This window comes from Lissotriton helveticus, chromosome 3_1, assembly GCF_964261635.1.
Source record: "Lissotriton helveticus chromosome 3_1, aLisHel1.1, whole genome shotgun sequence".
Lineage (NCBI taxonomy): Eukaryota > Metazoa > Chordata > Amphibia > Caudata > Salamandridae > Lissotriton > Lissotriton helveticus.
In genome coordinates, this window is record NC_136061.1 from 898,910,897 (window position 1) to 898,924,247 (window position 13,351).

Consider the following 13,351-nt stretch of genomic DNA (forward strand, 5'->3'; position numbering starts at 1 on the left):
GAAAGAAGTGTTTCTCACATTTGATTAAAGCAATGACAGAAAATGCCAGCCGCCCCTGTGTGAATACAATTATAATCAAAATCTAGTCTTCCCTTCCCCAACCAGTGTATCCTGCTGACCCTCTCCAGTTCTGTTCTGCCTTTACATTGGCAGTTCTTACACTCTTTAGCAGTTGGGTTGTCATGGGATTTTGGAATTCTTTTTCTTTGCTGCATAGGCGCGGCTGGTCTGCTGGGGGGCTGCCTCTGCCACGCCAGTTGTGCAGCCGCCCTCTCTTAAGGTTCAAAGAGGCCATTAGTCAGGGCCAGTGGAGTTATATGATTCTGTGTTTTCCCCATAATTATGGATTTGACGCAGTTGCCACATAATCTAGCATCTACGCCAGTTTGCAGATTTCTACGAAAAATGTTTTGTTTCTTGTTCAAATTGACCAATGTTACTGAAAGAAAGCGCCACAAAAGAAGACAGGCAGTGGCAGACACTTTGCAAAATGTAACTGGTACCTGTTAGTTGATGATTTCTATTTTAAGATGAAAGAGGGTTCCCTGCGCACATTTCCAGAGCCCCTGTTCTTATTGCACTGGCCCTTGGGAAAGTTTCCCCAGTGGAATCATGACGTGGCGGTGCTTGGAGCGCATTTTTTTGAAGAGGCTATCTCTTTCTCTTTTTTTGTAAAATTGGTTTGCCGGCATGTGTGCTGGAAATGAAATACATTTCAATCGCAGGGAAAACTTCTGCACGGCCACTCGGCATGAAAGCTGCAGCCGCCGTCGCCACCGCCACCCCCTCTTCAACATTCTCCAAATACCACTTCACTAAAACTACAGACAGAAGCTGAGGTAAAAAAAAACACAAACACAGGCACAGCCTGGAATACAGACTAACAGCTCCAGGACCCGAACCAGCCATCAGAAAAAAATGCAAAGAGACCTCGGTGTGTGTCCTGATCATTTAAGTGCTCCAGAGCTTCAGAGGACGCTTCAGTACACACTGCATACTTCTGAAAGCAGCTCGTCTCCCTGAACATCTGGAAGTCTCCAGGACTGGCTGGTCGATGCATAGACCATCAAAAAGACATCAGAGCTGATAACTGGTGCGCGGGTCGCACGTGCATCGGGAAAAGCCCGCACCTAGTTCGAATTTCCATGAAATAAATAGGGAGACTTCTCGATTGTGAACGCAGACTGTGAGAATTCTGTGAGGCCGAGGCCGCTTATCCTGGATCGAGAGGGATTTATGAGGATCGGTTACAGGGCCATTATACTCACAGACACCGCGCACCGGGGCAGCGCACGGCGGGACTGCGGGCACAATGGTACATATTGTACCTTCACGTGCCCTGCAGGTACTGGTCCTGCCCCTGCTGCTGGCCCCGCCCCCAGCTCCTTGGATCCCCCCAGAGGGAGGGGCCTGGGCACAGTAATGTAATCTACCTTGGGGCGCAGGGAGGGGCCTGTGACACGCTTCCTCTCGGTACTGTGCCGTTGTTTCGTGTCCCGCGTTACTCGGCGCTGCTCCGGAGACCAGCCTGCGCCCGGAGAGCTCCCGCGGGGTCAGTGAGCAGTGCCAGGGGTGCATCGGGGGTACGAGGGGCTGGTGGGACTCGGGACACACGTATTCAGGGGGTGCTGATACTGTGCAGAAACTGAAGGGGGCGGCGAAGAGAGAGGAATGAAGGGGGCTGACGCTCCCTCATGAACCACGGATTATAAGGAGCGGAGAGAGGGGGCAAATTGGGTGCTGCTGGGGCACTGGAGTAAACGGGCTGGTGCGGCTGTGATACAGGAGTAAACGCATGGTATTGATGTGGCACGGTGTGGCTGTGGTACATGAATAAACGTGATGTTGCTGGGGCACAGGAGTAAACTAGCTAGTATTGCTGTGGCACAGGAGTAAACGGGCTGGTGTTGCAGAGGCACAGGAGTAAACGGGGTGGTGCTGCTGTGGCACAGGAGTAAACGGGTGGTGTTGCTGTGATACAGGAGTAAACGAGTGGTATTGCTGTGGCACAGGAGTCAACGGGGTGGCTGTGGTACATGAATAAAAGTGATGTTGCTGGAGCACAGGAGTAAACTAGCTGGTGCACAGGAGTAAACGGGTAGTATTGCTGTGTGGCAAAGGAGTAAACGGGCTGGTGTTGCTGGGGCACAGGAGTAAACGGGGTGGTATTGCCGTGGTACAGGAGTAAACGGGTGGTATTGCCGTGTGGCAAAGGAGTAAACGGGCTGGTATTGCTGTTGTACAGGAGTAAACGGGATGATATTGCTGATGCACAGGAGTAAACGGGGTGGTATTTCTGAAGTGAAAAATGAAAACAGTGTGGTGCTGAGAGAAACAGCACAGGGGCTTTGCTTTGCAAACGAAGAGTTACATTGAGTTTGCAGGACGGAGTTTAGGGGTCTCGCCTAGTAGTGGTGAAGTCGAGTGACCCGGAGGCGGTGGGACTGGGTGCAATAAACAGAGCCGGGGCTGGTGATCGGCATGACAGCTGCAGGGAGGCTGCTTAGGGGGCGGGGCCGAGAGCGGGGACACCCTGGGAGCTGGGGCAAGAATGGCACACTGGGCTTTGAGACTGCCAGTGCCGAGGAGAAGTGAGCGTGGGTGCACGGCTGGCAGAGCTGGGAAGGACACCTGTTGGTGAACGCGGCGCAGCGGGGGGTTAGGACATTGACTCTCTGGGGGGAATCCCACTGCTGGGCGAGGGGGACGCGCACCACTGCCGAGCTTCAGTAACCCCCGGCTTCTCTCCACAGCCCTTCACGCCAGTCCAGGGATCAGAGGCGACAAGCACAGGTAAGCCCCGGGAAACCCTCGGACAGCATGAGTGAGTGAATGAGTGAGACCATTTATATAGAGGCGAGCTCACTAGTGACCAAAACTATCTCTTGGCGCCCAGAAAACTCTGGTGTGCACGCCAGTTCAGAGAGGGGTGTGTGTGGGGGGCTGAGGTGGGGGAGGGGGGTGCAATAAAAATTTGATTTTCTTTTGTTTGTTTTTCAATCAGACATGGGAAAGTACATCGTAGTTTTTATTGACCAAGTAAATATATCTATAAACAAATCATAAAATGTGCAAATATGTAGTTATATACCTAAATATGTAGTGCGTTTACTTCTATTTTAAAGTAAACATGATTTTATATATATATTTTTTTTAATTGTGTTACCAGAACTCTCTCGGTGACATTACTGCATCGTAATACGTTTACCTTGTATGCAGTATGTCTTTCCATATCTGTACACATGAAAGTATTTAATCCATGCCAGTAGAAACAGATGGAGCCTAAGATAACATGTTATTTGCAAGCACACGCATCCACACGCTCCTTTCCTCCGAGCAAAGGACACATTTCATGTCATTATAAAGCTCCCTCTCCTGTTGCCATTTTATTCTGACGCTGATTCTTTCATATTAGAGGTGTGGCCACTAGGACAGGACCCACAAAAGATTTTTATGATAACCACTGTATGTAAATAACTTCTATTTCGAGCCACAGTAGGGAAATGTGGATATCCTGGAAAAGTTTCAGTAGCAACCTGAGACCATCACATTTTATGTGAAGGACTGAAGGGACTTTTTTTTTTATAGTGAATTAGTGCAAGACACATCTCTAGAAGGCACCGTTTGAGCAAAGTTTGCAGCATTTCAACTGCTTTGGCAGAAACTCACTTAAAAGAGCAGGCCTTGTACTCTATTTTATCAAGATCTCTTCATAGCTTAAAAACCAGTGACCAAGTGCCGTGTCTAGTGAAGAGTTCAGGAAAATGTATTAAACCTACAATCTGTCAACCATGAAAGGCCTTCCTTGTCAGAAAGGGGATGAGTGCACATGTGGTGTCCAGTTCTGTGCCGGTCTCAACCTACATGATGGCTCTGCTTCTGTTTGTAGAAGTTTGTTCAGCACGTTGCTGCCTTCTGTCTGGCCCCACGCCGCCCTCAGAAATCCCGGAGTGCCTCTCCACACGGTATGGTTTGTTCAATGTAGTGCTTCGTGGTGGGAGTCCTCTTTGGCACTATTCGTGTGAGTTTGCTGGAGACTGTGGGCTGTGTTTTCAGAGACAGTCTCGCGCACAGGCGCGAGAACAGTGCAAGGTCCTTTGAGTCAGCTGTCACACTAAGAGGGACGATTCCCACGCACAGCTGAGCATTGTGCCCTGAACCCGCAGCCGTGCTGGCTTGGGAAGAGCGCAGACTGCCAGCCAGACGTGCATGTGGCGAGTATACGTCATCTTAATATGTTCAATGAGAGGCAGCCTGAGCAGGTCAACAACATGTGTGACTGCAGCGGTGCAGGTAGTAGTCACGAGAAAGCCAGTCGAGTCCAGTGGTCTGAGCTTGGGACTCCTGTGTGGTGTCCACGTCATGTGTCAGTTTGACCAATGGGGCATTTAGGCTGCAGCTGCTGCCTGCCATGCCGCCACAGATGAGGACCCATGTGCACGCCTCAGACCTTAAGTGAACTATCAGCCCGGCCTGTGCGAGCCTGTCTCAGTACAGCCATGGATGCCCTCCAGTGAGTGACTTCATATCTATTCAGTACAGTTTCTTTCCTGACCTACTCTACTGAGGTTTTGGAGTTATGTTTGGTTTGGTTTTATTTTGTGTATAATTCATTTTAGATATTTTTTTTAACATTTTACAGTTGTGACTTCCTTTGAAGTGATCAATGCCAAGTGTTGTATAATATCACTTCCCGTAATGTCATCCGTTTCATATTAGCTCTCATCCATAAAAATAATGTAACAATTCAGAGCACTGTATTTTGTGTCGAGGGTAGCGAGCAGTAAGACTTTGCTATATTTCATCATTCCACGAAGGTGCACAGATGCCTGATGTCGGACATGCTGTGTTATCAGTATAACATCGTGCATGAAAGAAAACATTCTGTGTGAGATATATAATGTGTTTATTTACTCATTAAGTCACTTTCTAGGTCTGGCCTTGAGACAGTTTTAGCTGTGCTGCCAGACTATTGGTTTTAAAAAAAACATACATAATATACATACAGAGAAGAGCTTCATCCATTGGACTGTTAATTTGACATTCACATTGGTCTTCCGCCCCCATGCAAGTTGTAGTGAGTAAGCCTGCTTGCTTCACGCATTGACTCCATCACTTTAAGTGACTGAGCAAAGCATATATACAAGCACGGTGTTCACATCTGCCTAAAAATAGTTCCTTTATGTTCAGTGACAAAGCTGGTTCAAAGTATACTTTTCATATTTATATATTTTTTTACGTTAATTGTAAATTTTGGATATTTACTTTGTCTTCACTTCCGGTGCCCAATTAGATGGCAACTTATTTTCCATTTCCTGTTTATAGTTATTGTTATAAAGTTGTTAAATGACATTGTAAAGTTGTACCTGCCTGCAATATGGGTGTTCAGTTAGATCGTATTTCAATCTTGTCTTCGCCACAGACAATAATAACACTAAACTGTCCGGGGCAACCACAAGTTTTTGTAGTTAATAAAATAGTAACACAGCCAAATCAGTAATTTTTTTTATTTTTGAGTTCAACATTTTTATTGCAACCATATGGCAACATGTAGGTGGTGGGTTATTTTCCTTTTGGTTATTTTCATGGTATAACCTTGCAGTAGTAAAAATAATGAAACAACCATAGCACTGGTGTGCCAAGGCACCAACGATTGGCTTTGCCAATGCTTGTTGTTGGCTATTATAATGTAATGTAACTGGATTTATATTGTGTTTATTACACCTGTTGAAGCATTGAAGTGCTTTATTGTGAGTAAACCACTAGTTCGAAACCCAAAGTTGAAGGTTAATCCAATGGGTAGGTTGCATGGATATGGTTTCGAAGAAGGGGAGATCGTGGTGTGTGAAATGAGTTGTGGGCAATTTGCAGAAATGCAATAAAGGAGATTAAGTTGAACTCGGAGAAGAGGCATGTAGAGCATGGATGTAAGGAGAGAGTCATTAAAAAACAGAAGAGGCAAGAATTGAACATTTTAAGTGAAGGTCAAACTTTCATGCAGGGTTTTAAAATACAGTTGGAGGAGGCTTTTAGGTAATCTTGTAAGCTGTAGAAATAAAGCATTATTTTGATTTGTCTTCATGCTAGATTAATTATTTTGATAGGCACTGAATGTCTCTTGCATGGTTTTCAGCCACGTGCCTGAACTTCCACCTGTGTGTCTGTGGTATCTTGACTTCTAGTTTAGCCCTGGAAACATGCTAATGTAGTCTGTGCAGAGGCCTGTGCCTGACAGTGTGAGGTCCTGGACAAGGGGTGCACCATGCGCTGCTCTGCGAGGCATGCTGTATTCAGTTAGGGACTTGAAGCTCAGCCCACTCTCCGGCTATATTTTTGATTGGCTTGTGTCATTGTCCACTGTAAACTGTGGCTGGTCATTGGTCAATAGGCTTGGTAGACCCTACTTAGTACCGCCTTGTCTCTTCTTGTAACCTCCCATGGTGACACCCGCTGTTATGTGCGCTGCTACTCGGTAGGCTTTAATTACAGCCTCTGAGCACTATTTTCTCAAATAGGTTTGTCCAGACTGCTGCAGTACACGCTTTATCCTAACGCTTTAAAAAAAATGAAAGCACAAACGCATTTGCAATCAAATAGGTCTTGCATTTGCGAGAGTTTAAGCTTTTGGCATTGTAAATGACAATGCCTTTTATTTATCTGTTTTTAAAACGTCACATAAATAAAATGCATTGTCATGTACAATGCCAATAGCTCACACTCTCGAAAAGGCGAGATTTGTTGCATTGCAAATGCTTGTTTAAATCTGCAATAGGTTAACACGACCTGTTGTTATCATTACTCCATTCAGTAATGGACAATGTCGTGCACAAGATTATTTAGATCTTGTAAGTGTGTAATATCAGCTGTGGTCTGTCTTTTAAGAACAGAGTGCAGAGCTGAAAGACTGCCTCTAGAGGGCGCTGCCTTATGCTGGTGGTTTACGACGTGTAAGAATGCCTCATCTCGTTTTCCTTTTGACTGCTCTTTCTGACTTGTCTGGGCTTATTCACAGTTTCCCTGGCTAATTTAGTTCTTCAGAAACTCCACTGCTAAATATATAGTTTGGGAAAGAGCCGTGTTTAGCTGTCGGTGCTCAGAGTGTGCCTGATAAGACAGTGGAGGTGGTCGAGCCACTGAAACCTCGAGCCAGAAGCCTCGTTCTGGCTCAGCTCGAGGTCTATTTGGACACACGAGCCAAGCTTGTATGTGGCTTCTGCCTGCAACCTCGCTTTAACCCCATTCTCCCAGAATCGAAGACAAAGCATTAACCTTTTATATTAAACGGGAGACAGAAAAGGATACCCTTCTAGTTGCTGAACTGCAAACGTAAAACCAGAAAACTTTTGATCCATCCCGGTTGCCCTACTTGTAAATTGTGTGATCCTAGGTAAATATTTTAAATTCAGACTCTCGTTTTTCTTTATCATTACATAGAAGAGCCCCTTCAAATACATAAATTCAGGATGTGCGGTCACCAACAAGCTCTTGTTTTATATAATAGACTACATTACTCCATCTGTAATATTAATCTAGGCTACATATAGGGTATACATGCTAACTGGCTTGCCTCTTAGTTCACTAATCCATTGTCATGGGGTGAGGCTTGGGGCACAAATATATCCAAGGTCATGTTTGAACACTCACTTTTAATAAAAACCTCTGGTTTCGGTAATTTAATGTGCTAAGCTGAAATGCGCCTACATTTTAATTAATTACTTTCTTGAATGTTAAAGATACTTTATCATATTTTCACATTTGTTGCATGATTTTACATGCTAAATATTTTCATGGCTCGGCTCCTGCACGGGCTCTTAAAACCAGGCAAGACCTCTTGGCCCGGCTCTCTCTGTTAATTTGTTGGCTCACCCATCTCTACAAGACGAAATGTAACTGGTGTGTTTCTTCTGTTTGTTTTTAAAGTAAGTTGTCAACTGGCCCCATGACACAAGGGTTACCTTTCCATCACTCCTAGGTTTTTTTCTCAGTTTCATTCCGGCTGTTTGTCAAGATGGGCCTGACTCACCAAGTAGTGCTTCATTGTTTATTGAGACTAAAGTTTCCCAAAGTATGTCGAAATGACACTGTTTTCTACAGCTTTTGTTCTTCCCAAATTGTCTCATTGCTTATCAGTTGCCAAATTGGGCCATCTTGGCTCTGCTAAACAGTCATGCGCACTTTGCTTGTTCCCCACCAGGCTGCGTTACACAGCCTGATGGGGTAACATGCCCAGGCCCCCATTCTCTATCTAAGTGTCAATCCGAGGCGCTCAGACCAGTCACAACGCTTCAGGAGCCTGGGTGCTTCCTGGTTCTGAGACTAACTAGAGAAGCAGGGGAGAGACTCAGCCGGCGGAAGAGATAAGTGGCATTATTTTTTATTTTGTCCGCTCTGCCCCCACCCTCATTCCCTGCGAGCCGTTACGGACCCCAACCACTTTATTTCAGTTGTCTAGAGGTTTTCCCTCTTAAACCTTTCTGCACAACATTGGGAATGCTAACTCAGTAGGTTACACAGACAAGAGAATATTTGCTTTGTTAATGCTTGGTGGAAGTGTGACCAGGAAACTATCCACATGTGTTGAGGAGATGAAATTCTAGGCAGTCAGATAGAAAGGTCAGATAAGAGGTTGTTTCACATGTATTTATCCTTTTCCCCCTCCTCTTAGGCCTCAAATTAACTGGGGGATACCTTTTTGCGCATATAAGCTGTGGGCCATTGGTACAGCAACCCAGTGGGTATGGAGTAGAGCATGGGCAACCTTTTCATTTTAAAGCCATAGATTTTGCTTGCTGCTTCGTGCCCAGCAGAATGCAGTTTCAGGGATAGAACACCCATTTGGGTATTTGCATGATCTACTAATTCCACGTCGAGCAGGGGTTTGTGGCACACCCCCTCGCAGTCTCATGAAACTGAACAAACACCAGCCGGTCGTGCTTTATTCGATTAGTTCCCTGTATCCCCGCTATTCCTGTACCCCGTACAGCCAATGTAGGATTTGAGCCTGTAGTTGGTGACTGCCCTGCCAGCTGAGTACAACCAGATTTGCATCAATTCCCTAGGAGCGCAGTTCTTTGAGCCCAGAAACTATCCCTGTGTATTATGTGAATTGGGTACCCCAGTTTTCTTTGCTGTCTCACAGACCTTTCCACTCTTGGTTCTAGCACAGATTGGCATCAGGGTCGGACTTGGACAGAAATTGGCTATGGCATCAAAATAAAAGTGGCCCCCATTAGTGAATCAAACATCTAAAAAAATGGCCCACGTTTGCATTTCGGGACAGCTTTGAACTTGTAAGGACATGCTGTATAGGTATTTGGTAAGGTAGCAGAGACTGTAGGCATTTTTGCTTACAGGCAATGTTTGTGGCAATATCAGGGAAATCAACCGTAAAAAACAACCCACCAGGGCCATAAATCGGGCACACAAACTGCAAAAAAACAGCCCCCACACTGTGGTATCAGACCAGCCCATCAAGTGCTGCCTGATTGCCCTATAGGCCAGTCCGACACTGATTGGCATCTCATGCATAGAATATATGAAGCTGTTAGCAGTGATACAATGAGGAACAAATAAAACGTTCACCCCAGTCAAGAGATATGGGTTAATTCCATCATTCTTTAGCTCACCATGCCACCTCAGTTCAGACCCAGCCATATGCAAATCAGTCTTGACCCTATGCCTCATGGGCACAGTCCAGCCCGAACTGCTAAGCTAGGTCCTCCATGGACCAGAAAGAAGCATCCTGGTACCGGTTTCGGGGTATCACCCCTCATCAGCCAAGCTAGCTTTAATCCAGTGGCACACTGAGCCCGGGACCCACGTTTGGGCATACCCATCGCACTTAGGTCGAGAAAGCAAAAGACACACAAGTGATGGACGGATGGACTGAGTGACTTGCACATCCATCGAGATAAAACCACAAGCACGATTAGAAACACCACTTTATCGTGGCTTTTAGTGCGTCATCCCAGAATCCATCTGTGCAACAGATACACCCACGTGACTAATTTTCCATCACTTTCAGGGTGATTGACTGCTGTTTGTTTGACTTTTAAGGAGATGTTATATCGTAAGAAGTATTTGGGGTCATACTCAGGGTGACAGATGGTTGACAGTCCAGCCAAGCAGACTTCCTTTGGTTCAGAGCAGATCACTTCGCTCTCCCTGGAGTTCTCTTATGAGCTCGTGTATGATTGCTTTCTAAACAGGAAATAACTTTCAAAGAACAAAAGTCGACAAGCATTTACCTAATACACAAAAACCTTTTTTTACATGTTGCTTGTTTGCCCCTGTCATCTAGGAGTGTAAATAATGTGGTTTACAAACATTTCTGTTAAAACATTTGAATCCAGCCACACAAACCCACGCTGTCGCAAGCCACAGAGTTACTAATAGCCTGGTCCAGAAAGACCATTGCAGCTGCCATCTCGCTAGTGGTTTCCCGCAGTAGTCTTTCTCTGCCACACTTGACGCAATAATTTAAACACGACATAAGATCACGATTCGAGCTTCCAGACCCTCACCAAAATCACTCAGTGACCAGCAAAGTGCGAGGATGTCAGCAAAGAACTCTGCACCATACAAACTACTCCCCAAGCAAAACAAGACGCAGCGCCCCCTACGTCTCAACTGCTAGCATGGCTAGCCCCCTCATTAGGCTCATCCAGCCACTGCCCCCAGACCACCCTCCAATCACCCTGTGTATCTTCATGGAGCAGGTCCTGGTTATTGTTCGGATTCGGACTATGCACATCACCCTGCCCGGTCCACTCTGAGCCACATTCCACTTTTGGAGTTCAAAACCATCCTCCTTGGACTCGAAACCACATCATTCACCCTGTGTCTCCACCCTCTCGCCCAAGGGTGGCCCTAAACTAGATGCATGCATCTAGCGCTTTAGAGTGGACGTACCATGCACGCAGCCCCCCCAGCTCCAATTGTTTTCATGTTATTGTTTTTTTTTTTGTCTTCTAATTTGATGCCCCATTTGACTTTAGGATTGCCACCTGGCCGTTATTTCACCGGCACCACCGGTAACGTACACTCTGTAGTTTTTTTTTAGTTGGTTTTCTGCCATTTGCAGCTTACAACAGCGACACTTGCTGCTCTCTGGCCTTGCGTGGAATATTCTATTTGTCCTGAAAAAGGCGCAGAGGAGTAGCCAGGCCCTGTGTGTTTTTTGTTGTTGTTTTTTTTGGGGGGGGGGGGGGGGGGGTTAGTGTCAGACTCCTGTGGGAATCACAGCATTAACCCATCCTTCCAATGTACCATTCATTTATCTGTGATTTCATCTTTTCATCATCCATTCATCCTCTCAGCCCCTAATGCCTTCCACTTCCAATATCTTTTCACTCTTCCATCTATTCATTGTTTTCACCTTTCCTCCCACCATCCTTTTTTTCCTTTTTCCACTGTTAATTTTTCACTGTTCCTTCCACACTTCCATACTTACCACCATCTTGCCCCCTTTTTGTTTACCCGTCTTTTTAAATGTATTTATATATTACGGTTCTCTCTCTCGCCTGATTTTTTTGCATTTGCCTCTCTTGCTCCATTTTCCCCGTTGTCATTCATTTTCTTCCTCCATCTTTTTCACTACACTGATCTCATTCGTCGGCCTTCACCTCACACCCTTCAGGTCTTCCAAACACTTTTATTTATAATCTTATTTTGTCTGAAGACAGAAGAGGCCCTTATAGAATGAACAAACATTTGAGTGGGGCGTGCTTACCATCCCACCAGGCACGCTGGCGAAGCCTGCTGTAGATAATAAAGGGGGTTGGCGGGTGTTCACTGTGCCTCTGCTGCTGGAACCCGGGGAGGCTGTAGGCACTGGTAAAGAGTTTACTCTGACAGGCAGGGCCATGTTCAGTTGCTTTACTCGGTCTCTGTTTCCAGCGTTGAATTGTCTTTCCTTAAAACGACAATCTGACCAGAATTTTAAAATGACAGGCCTTTCGAAGCTTGAAAGTTCCAGCTTGTGTCCCTTGTGCAGTTCAGGCAGAGGCGGAAGTGCACTGCATGTGTGCAGTTCTTGTGCACGAGCTCACGGTTGAAAGGGTGGAGGTGCATTGGAGATATCTCGGAAACCCCACACACCTGCAATAGCTTGCAGCAAGAGAGGGCAGGGTGCAGCTGCATTGTAGAGCCTCTTCTCTGTCCCAGGACATGGTTGCATGGCAAGAGCTCTGTGCACTTGTTACTGCTGGTATAACTTTGAATGGGGAGTCAGGATATACGTGCATATTGAGAGCCGCTTGCGTGCCTTTGGGGTTTAATATCAAATCTTCTGATGGGTCTCAACAATACCAAGCTAAAAGCAAAACTAAAGGGTAATAAGGTCACCTGAAGGACCCATCACCACCTCTCCACGTTTGAACCGAATAAGGCACAAAGACCCCCGTCCAGTGGTAGTGTACTGTAGTTGTTCCCAGTGAGCGCAAATGTATGCATCGGTGTTGTCAACATTGCCTTTCTTTTTTTTCCTCTTTTCTTTTACCAGAGGTAGCAACCCCACTTTGCTTCCTAGGCGACCCCCTTGCTCTCCCATATGGATGGTCCACCCCTGCTCCTGCCTAGCTTCACCCTCCAAACAAAAAATAAAACGTCCCTGACCTGGGCGTGACTTTTACGTGGATAGTATATTTTGTTGTATTGGGTCTGTACTGTGCTGCCTTTGTCTAAAGCAAATTTCTCATCAATGTATCTTTAACCACCTCTTTGAACGTTCACCACTTTAGTTCAAAGGGATTAAGATTAAATAAAGCCCTCCCTCCCTCCCCTGTATAGAGAAGGAAATGTAGATATTACCATTTTAAATATATTTTCCTAATTGCTAATCCTAATCTGCACTCCGAACATGTTAGACTTGCGAAGCCCTTAACAGCATTTGCCATTACTGCTCGTGGAACGGTTCCTACTCTTTCATTGTCCGCATATTGAAGTAGTGCAAAGGGTGTGCAGCCTAATCTGTCCTCAGTGGTGTTGGAGCAGGAGTCCAGTGTGTGGGGAGGAGGTCGATAAACTGCCTAGCTGCCTAGCTGCCTTACTTGTGTAATAATACTTCTACCATAGCTCACAGGTTACACACACAATACATTGGAGATAGAATCATTGAATACAGACAATGAGTGCAGGGGGCTGATTAGACTTTTCTTTAAAGTTACAGCGGCCTGATATTAAAATTAAAAAGTAATAATTTAAAAAAAAGGGGGGGGTGACTTGTTGGTGGTTAGGTTTAGCGTTAGCACAGTGTAGCAGCTCCAACACCCGGCTTACTTTTTAGGACCCCTGGTACTACCCGTGCCACTCTTGGTCTCTTGGGTATGAAGACTACAACAGAAGAGAAGAT

At 45.8% G+C, this 13,351-nt stretch overlaps 1 protein-coding gene across 2 annotated transcripts in view; it reads left to right on the top strand.

Annotated features, from left to right (window-relative positions):
* The first annotated feature begins 1,450 nt into the window (after positions 1 to 1,450).
* The window catches only part of FHL3 (four and a half LIM domains 3), a 259,663-nt gene continuing 247,762 nt past the window's right edge, over positions 1,451 to 13,351 (top strand). The window contains exons 1-2 of one of the 2 annotated variants that reach the window (XM_078681236.1): positions 1,451 to 1,552; positions 2,754 to 2,793. The gene's annotated coding sequence lies outside the window, so the exon portion shown is untranslated. Of the gene's footprint in view, positions 1,553 to 2,753; positions 2,794 to 3,894; positions 3,966 to 13,351 lie in introns of those variants that run through there. The other variant, XM_078681234.1, reaches the window with a different exon arrangement.